General features: G+C 31.8%; 1 long non-coding RNA gene across 14 annotated transcripts; it reads left to right on the forward strand.

The window, feature by feature from the left end:
- The first annotated feature begins 2,627 nt into the window (after positions 1–2,627).
- Positions 2,628–8,704, forward strand: LOC102579903 (uncharacterized). Of its 14 annotated transcripts, none has more exons than XR_001474821.1 (6): positions 2,628–2,716; positions 3,382–3,426; positions 4,087–5,457; positions 5,848–6,348; positions 7,084–7,255; positions 7,831–7,935. It is a non-coding gene; the product is annotated as an uncharacterized lncRNA (long non-coding RNA). The 14 variants fall into 14 exon arrangements; XR_001474826.1 differs by having other exon boundaries at positions 4,273–5,457; XR_001474823.1 differs by having other exon boundaries at positions 2,634–2,716; positions 3,385–3,426.
- The last annotated feature ends 675 nt before the right edge of the window (positions 8,705–9,379 follow it).

Consider the following 9,379-nt stretch of genomic DNA (forward strand, 5'->3'; position numbering starts at 1 on the left):
TCCCCAGCTAGGGTTTCACGATTTTGAGAGAGAAGCAAGGTAAAATGGAAGTCTTTCACCCTATACCCTTGTATTAATTAATTCTAATATCTATGTGTAAATTATTTAATTAGTTGGCAGCCATTGAGTGGCTCACTAATCCATGTTGGGCTGCAATATTCGAGTGTTTTTTTATTTAAGAGTTGGATAGTTAAAGTGCCTCTTTGTGTACTTTGAAAGTTTTAGGTCAAAGTTAAAATTTGAAGCCAAGTTAAGGGTCCTATTTGTGTGTTATTCCTAATATTAAGTGTTAGTCGTATGAATCCATAGTGAATGGCAGTGGCGTAGCCACCCTTATATATTGGACACCCTTAGTCGAAAAATTATACCATATATACAAGTAAAATGATAAATAAAGTGGCTAAATAAAATATTTTGGACACCCTTGACACAACAATATGATGTAGCCTAGTGGTTTGAGGCGCCTTGAAAGCGTATAGATATACAAACTTAAAGTGTTCGAATCTCACTATTAGCAAAAAAAATTCACTTTTTAAGAAAAACAGGTTCACTTTAGCACTTGGACACCCTTTTTAAGAAGAGCAGGTTCACTTTAGCACTTAGACACCCTTCGTTTTCACTTTTAAGAAGAGCAGGTTCAAATTTCTGACTCCGCCAGGAGATGTTATAAGGACACATGGAAGTCCTAAAATCATAAGAAAGTTGTATTGAAAGACCTACAGACCTAGTTAAAGTAAGGCACAATGGAAGGGAAAAAATCTATATAAATGATACACATTATTTGAGAACTTAAAGACAATTCATTTACTTATGTGACATGTCCAACGATTTCTAGGAGACTTTTAGTCCAATCACAGATTTATACACCAAAATATAATTTATTTTATCATACTTCTTATTTTTACTAGAAAGTAATGGCCCGTGCCAGCACGGGCCCAATATTATTATGTAATATTTCTTTTTTTTTTGTTAAATTTGTTTTTACATGAAATTGGAGAAAAAAAATTGATGAATCTATCGGTGTGTTCTGTAAAATGTTAATTTTCTATATTTGATGAGCTAAAATTTTTGCAACATACTTCCTGTAGAAAATAAGTTTTTTTTTTCTTTTGAAATGAGGAAATGATTTCGATAATAAATATCATAACTTGATATCAATTAAAAGTTGGATTACAAGTATGTAGCATAAGATAACCTTGCATATTAATCGTTTGTTGATATTTTAAGGAACTAAGTTTTACAAGATAGTTATGTACACTTATTTTACATAATAACAAAATGTGATACATTGTATAGAAAGTTAGCTGAGATGCAGATTGAGTTGTTTTGATCATTGATCAAAAGATTAAGACCTGATACACATGAGAGAAGAAGAAAAAATATTATTCATAAATTACAAGATTGGAAAAAGAATCAAATCACAGTTGCATTATTATATAAGCTTATAGTAAACCATGTATTAAGCTTATTGTAAACCATTACATTATTATATAAGCAAACAACACAAATTTCACTAATTTAGTATCTAATTATCTCATTTTTCGTAATTTGCTATTTTATGAATTCTACCATAATTCACACCTAGGATATATTTTTTTATATATATATATATATATATATATATGATATATTATTACCCTTATTTAGAAGTGGCACTTTTAAAGGACTAACATAGCTTCAAATAATTGTACCTTGTGCTTATTTAGAAGTGCCACTTCTAAAGGAACTAACATAGCTTAAAATAATTGTACCTTGTGCTGAAAATGTGATGAGACAAATAAGGACATTTTTGGTATTGTCAAGATTACTTTTGGTCAATTCATTGTAATAGAGACATCTGTACTCTATTTGGTCACACGTGTCTTGACTTAGCCAGCCAATCTTTATCTTCTTTATCCCAATCTTTATCTTCTTTATTATCTTTATATTTATTTATTAAATTATTTTATTACCCTTATATACAAGTGAAAGTTGAGAGGGACGAACAAGGGCAAAAAGGTAATTCTAATGTTAATTTTGGGTAAATCTGTAAATAACCTTTTCCTCTGTTATGTATATCCACTTTCTTTGTCTTCATTCTTTACACAGTAGAATCTACAATATGCTCCAAATCTATTTTCACTTTGCTCTTTCCCGGATTCTGATTATAGATTTGAATCTCTGTTTCGCCTTCAACTTTGTTTTCACTGTTGTTGTGTTCTTTAGTTGTGGTAAGATTTTCTTTCCCCTTTCCCCTGATTTTTCTCAACTGATTCCGCCAGAAAGGTAATTTTTTTGGGAAAATCATTTGATGAGTAAATCGTCGTAATATAGAAGTAGAAATCTTGGTGTAGCATGTTTGAAAATTTGGACATATATTGTGCTTAGTTGATGGTGAGGATATCAACTCTCTATAGTTTTCAACTTTATGTTTACGTTCTTCATTTATTTACTTGACTGGTTGGTACAAAAACAGGTTCTGAAGCTAAAATCTTTCTCCAAGTTTGACGTTGAGAACACCTCAGAAGCTCTGTCAGAAGCTATGTTGTTGATAAATAGCAACCCCAACAAAGGACTGCGCAAGTTCTTGAAAGCACACTGTGATGGGGAAACTTTGGTAGTTGCTGATTCAAAGCTTGGAAATGCAATTAAAGAGAAATTGATCAGCTCCCTTCTTATGTCAATTCAACAATTGTATCTAATTTGTTCATGCATGTTCGCAAATAGAAATAAATAGGTAGTAGATGACTTTGGATCCTTGATGCACATAGTGCATCTAAAAGTTTTGTTTTTCAATAGTCTTGGTTTTGGTGCTTCTACCTATTTTGGGGTTAAAAGGCGAAGAAGAGGAAATAGTTGAACTTGGGGACAAACATTTGAGTCCAACTACCCACATAGAATTTAGCAGACCTTTTTACACATTCACTAAATTATTCCCTTTATATTTAGCTCTTATGCTGCACTTCCCTTTCGAATTTTCAGTTTATTTTCCTAATTCAGTTCTCCAATTTTCAGCTATTACTTTCTTCATTTCATTGTGCTTTAGAATTCATTGCTTTCTATTCTCCTCTTTCACTTTATTTTCTCCTAACTACATTGTATTTTAATTTGCTTTCCTGTGCAACTGGACCTTCGTTGACAATGAATCCTGTATAAATTTAAAGCTCAAATCCTCAAATTATGAAAGATCGGATATTTCAAGACGTTGTTATTCTCTCCATTAAAATTGAACTACACTTTTGGTACATATGCTTTGTAATCTCTCCACTAAAATTGGACTACGACTTTTCATACATATAATTTGTATAAATAACTTTTAGTGGTTCCGCAGTATACCCATCCAACATGTTTGATCATATACGTGGAAATCCCTAACAAAAATTTGTTGTCTTTCTTTTGCAGCAGGTTGTTCAAAATATTTTGCTCCATCAGTCAACAACTCAAAATGTATGTTGTCATCAGGCAACCTCACTTCTATCGTTTATATTTGTGTTAAAAATATATATTTCAAATGTATGCCTTAAACTCAAGCCTAAAGAAGAATATGTATAAACAAATTTTTCAAAAGCAACTGCTAATTGACTGAAAATTGAAATTGATGCTTCACTTTTGATCTTTCCTCATTTAACTTCTAATTTTAGCAAACACTTTATTTCTCTAAAGAAAATACAATTGAGGATTATACATTTACGCCTTTAGGTCTTCAAAGAAAAATTTGATCTATGCACTTTTTGGTTTTGATCAAACAGCAGTGCCTATCATAACAACTATGCTAAAAGATCTCTTACTCTTAGCCATTATGGTAGAATAACTGTAACATTCTAGATTTCATTTTCTTAACAACTCTTATATGCCACTTGATGCAATGGTAAACATAATATTGCCTTTGTAAGAGGCCTTTCTCTGTCAGATTGGATATGCACAGTTGATATGATAGAAATTTAGCACTTCACTGGTTATATTCATGTACCCTTATCGCCTTATTAATGTTCTGCCGCACAAAAATCATAGTTTAGGTTTGGAGTGATATTTCTACAACATCCACTACTTTATTCTCTTGACTATTGACAGAAATATGTCAATGAAAGGAAATCAGGTATCTTGCAGGTCTCTTGGATATGCTCCAATTCCTACATCCTTTAGTCCAGTGGGCAGTTCTATCAATGTGCTCTTAATTTTTCGCTTTCTGGTACTATGGAGATAGGCGACACTCCTTTGCTATTCTCAATGGATTATTTTCTTATGTCGTTGAAATCTTTTCTTCTTTCTAATTCTTTTTTGTACTGAAAACAGGTGCAACTTGAACCATTTCACTTTGTCTCCGCGAGTATGAAAATGAGAGTATTCACATGGTGTCCACTTTGTGACTTCACAACGCTCATCAAATTTACTTTTCGGAATTGGTAAAGAGAGAGGTACATGCTAATGGATGTAAAATTAGATGATAATCAAAGACTTCAAAAAATAATTTATGTATAAAAAAGATTAAAATATACCTTGAAATTTGCTACAAGGATCATATATATCCCTACATGATTTTTTTTAATTTAAAAGTCAAAAATATAAATTTAAAACTATTTTTTTCACTTCCGTTAAATTAAGGGTATATGTGAGCTCATTTTGTAACGGTAGGGGTATATGTGAGCCGTTTGTATAACGGTAAGAGTATCCACTTTTTATTAACGAAGGTTAAGCTTATCTATCACGTTGTGAACTTTCAGATTAATTGGCTTGATCTGATTTTTGGTATATTTCCTCCTAAAAGACGATCCATTAAATTTTTCACATCCATTTAGTTAACTGTAATACAAAATGACCAATTTTTGGCAGTCAAAACATGAAATGCTTTCTAGGAGAGTTATATAAATTGTGATACATCCCAATAATATACATCCCAATAATTAATGAAAAGGAATATGTGAGAAGAAAAGTGTTTTATGCAAGCGATAACAATATCAAGCTTTTAAAATTTTGTTTCTTAAACTTTTGTGGTTCGAGTAATCTTGTATCTACAGTTTTTTTATATTTAGTTCATGATGTATCGGAATAAGCAGTTCATTTACATATTAATATTTTCCACGTAGATGCTTTTTGATATCTAAATGGCCATATCAGTTCAAGGTTTTATGTTTTAAATTTCAACTTTCAATTCATTTTGGGATCAGCCAATTAATTAAATTTTAATTGCTTGCTTTTTACTAAGCTTAAATGCTAGCATTGCAGGAACATATGTAATTTTCTTTTGGTTGCTTCGCTCTTCCTATCAAGGGTGATTGCTTATAGTTCTAGCTGAAGGATATGACAGAGATGACCTACCTCTTAAAGTTTTTATTTTTTTATTACAAACAATACAATCAAAAGTAAATGAAGATGAGGTGAACAAAACTTTCGGTCACAATACTCAATCAATTAAGGCCCCAGGACTTCTCCCGTTCTCTTGGAGATGAGTGAAGACACAAGCAGAAGAAAGAGTAGAAGGTAAGATAATTTTTATTCGTTCTTTTAATATCTTCTTTATTAAGAAAGTTATATAGTTGTGGTGACATTTACAAGTTTTTGCTCTCTTTGTTGTTGGGTTTATCTGTGTTGAGCTTTTGTTGCTTATTTTCTTTTACTGTTATTTCTTAATTTTCACATTAACACTCATCACTATTTTTAGTGAACTTTTGAAGTTGTACACGAGAATTGATGAGGTTGTTGGTGTATATTTTATTCCCATTTGATAATTTAGTTTGAAACATGTATGTTTTGACATGTGCTGATTTTCATAGATTTGGAGATTACTAAGGTAGAGAGCTCAAAACTTTTGTGGATTAATTTTGTGCTATTGTCTGATTGGTTTTTTTTTGCTTTTATTTCCTTGAACAGTTTGATAGGATTCATTGGTAAACAAAAAAGACATGTTTATCACGAAGAGAATGTATCTCAAGAGATAAAAGCTATTTGTTATGAAGATATATCATACTGGACTACAACACTGTATTCATTGAGCTCTCATTACTGTGACATGTTTCATGGTAAATCCCAATTTTGCTAATGTGGAATGATTTTTACATTTTCTTATTTGTTTAGTTTAAATGCTATGATTGTTTGAGGGATATTGGGTCTAATCAGATCTGACACACTTTCTACCAGACTACATAAGGAGCCTTAAAAAAGAACACTATAACAGGTGGATGTATAGAGAAGTAATGAAAGTTATGTTCTCACATTATTCAATTATTTGAAGGTTAAATCGACTATTTGATCTCAGTTCCTAAGACGTTAAGTGTTGATTGATCTTCCTCCCCAAGGAGCTCAATTTACCTCTGCACGGATGATCTAGATCAGAAGATTTTCAAAACTTTCAATAATTTCTTACCATTTAAGGTATAGTTTTATTCATGTCTTCTTCTTTTTCCCTATCTTCTTCTCGAATTTCCTCAGTGTGTGATGTACTATGGTGGCAATTCTCTGTCTACAAAGACACTGTGTTAAAGAAAAAACTAAAATTGAAATTTTGGGTTAAGAGAAGAACTTCCTTGAGGATATTTGATTTTGATAGTTATTTTTCCTTTTCCTTCATTTTTTTCCCCAACTCAATCAGACGATCACTACTTTACTTATTTAATTTGTTAATATAAGATGTATGTCTCTTTCAAAATTCTCTGTCAGTACCCTAACTGCTAACGTACCGAAATAAAAAGAAATGGTAACAAGGAAATTGCCTTGAATCTTGATGCAACCAATGTGTTTGATGAAATTACCAATGAAAAATAAATGGCCACCATCAAATTAATTAACTTGTTCTCTGCAATCACTCAAGCTATTTACATAATATTACTAAGGATTACAACTTTGTACTCATTGACACATGTTTGCATGCATACATGGAGAAGAGGTATGAAATAGATAAGTATTTTTAGAGCAGCATAACGAGCACTGATCCTAATCTAGAATGAAAACAAGGCAATCCAAGACTGATTCAAAAATTCAAAAGGAAATTCAAGAAATACATTCAGATATGTCAATGGTGTCATTCCTTTTCTCTCTATTTTTCTGTTTTTCTCTTTGCCCAGTTTCTCCATTTTCTTCCTCAATCTTTTGTGCTTTGGTTGTGTGCAGTTTCTATCTCAAATATTGTTGGAATTTATGTTTTGGCTATATCAAAGAAAATGAGATGGTTTGACCATTGAAATCGATACACCTCTGAATGGGCACTTGATTAAACACTTGTAGGATTCACATTGCACCGATTTTGAGAAAACCTTCAAAGACCATGATGATGCTGCATTGAGTAAGTGCTTGCTCTTTGTCATCTCATGTTATTCAGATTCTTCATATCAGTATATCATGTATGCTATTCCTATTCAAGAAAATATACATATCATATTTCTGCAATCTGAATGGGGTTAAAGTAAATTTAGCCATTTCATTTTTTGTTTTCAGTTTTGCGCCTATTTACCTTTTTGTGGCTTTAAAAAAGGGCACACATTTTCATGAGTCCATGTCAAGCTGCTAAATTATAGAAATTGAGTGTTTTTGTTTTGTTCATGTTAATTTTTCCCAGAGGTGTTTTTCTTTGTTGCTCTGTTCACATTCATCTATTTGTTTAATGAGATTCTCTAGATGGTTCTTTAATAATTAAAGGTAACAGAGAGCTCAAGTTAGGCCTTTCTCTGTCAGATTGGATATGCACGGTTGATGTGATAGAAATTTAGCACTTCACTGGTTATATTCATGGACCCTTATCGCCTTATGAATGTTCTGCCACACAAAAATCATAGTTTAGGTTTGGATTGATATTTCTACAACATCCACCACTTTATTCTCTTGACTATTGAGATAAATATGTCAATGAAAGGAAATCAGGTATCTTGCAGGTCTCTTGGATATGCTCCAATTCCTACATCCTTTAGTCCAGTGGGCAGTTCTATCAATGTGCTCTTAGATAGGGAACGAGCACTGAACGAAAAATACTCAACTTGACGCCCATAAAATATTTTAACAACAACAAATTAAGGTATTAAAATTTCTCTGCTTGATTGATATCTTTATTTATCATGCCTCTATTATACATTTGGTATTATTCTGCAAAAGAATTGGTAAATTTCAATACACAAATCAATTGTACATGCATGAAACTCAAAGTGGTCTTCTGTTCAAATCTACTCACCTATGTTTGTGTACAAAATTTTCAACTAATATTCTGATATAACTTTTGTTAATTTGTGAACTTGCAATTTAAGTTGTAGACTAAGGTACATCTGATAACCTAATTGTTCTTCTCAGATGAGTTGTACACTGTTTATCCTAGAGTATTTTCCTTTGTTATTTTCTCAAGTAATTTAGAGCTCACATGGCTCACAACATTCCTTCTTGTCTCGCTCGCTTAGGCTTTCTTCCCGTTTTTCTCGACTCCGAGCTCTTGGAATTGGAATAAATTCTGATAAAAGAAATAGATGCAACAACTTCTCTTAACCATTGACTATCCTTACTGCTCCCTCGCCGATAAATGGCTTGCCTCTTCTCCAACAAATCACTACTGGTACTTATACTAAATTTCAAACTTCCGTTTCCAAAATTTATCTTTAATGTTGAAAATTCTCAATTTTGACAGTCATCTGCATTCACTCTTAAAGAAATAATTGGGTATTGAATTATAAAGAAAATTTCTTAACTTAAGATATCATGTATAACAATAGATATATTTCACTATTTATGTATCTATCCTATAATTATTTTCTTTTGTAGTCAAAACTTATGCAATAACTGTCGCCATTCTTTTTGTTGTTTAACTCCTTAGATCCCTAAGGGAAGTGGACGGTTTACTTACACAAAGCCAAAGAATAGAGACTTTGTACAATTGCGGAATCTGCTTGACTCTTTTAATGTCGTTGATACTTCGCTTATAACTAAACAGAACCGACAGAAGGTGCAACAATCGAGAGTTAAAAGAACAAATAGGAAATGTCATTTATTTATTAAATTCTTGCTCTTAACATCCTTCCCCTAGACCACTTTCTTAGGTTTTCTTGAACTATTAGTCTATGTGTAAGGCTAAACAGGTTCGTTAGATTTTATTTATGTGCATTTATCACACACTTTGTGCAATTTTGACTTAAAGGGATGGGGCACAGGAAAAGGAAATGTATATGAGGCAGAAACTTTTGTCATAATTGATGATGTTAGACTTTTGTAATTTTAAAATCGGATGCACATCTGAATAAAGTATGGTCTTGATGTTTTGGGGATGCCATTAATGTAGCTGATTGTTAAGTGGATAAATTTCATGTAATGAGGAATTCTGAGAAATCATTTTCTTTTGTAATCAAGATTTTAACCTGATAATGTTGGTAGCATATATTTGTACTACACGTTATTGTGCTCTTATTAGCAAATTTCTTCCGGAATGTTATCT

Source organism: Solanum tuberosum, unplaced genomic scaffold (assembly GCF_000226075.1).
Source record: "Solanum tuberosum cultivar DM 1-3 516 R44 unplaced genomic scaffold, SolTub_3.0 scf00014, whole genome shotgun sequence".
Lineage (NCBI taxonomy): Eukaryota > Viridiplantae > Streptophyta > Magnoliopsida > Solanales > Solanaceae > Solanum > Solanum tuberosum.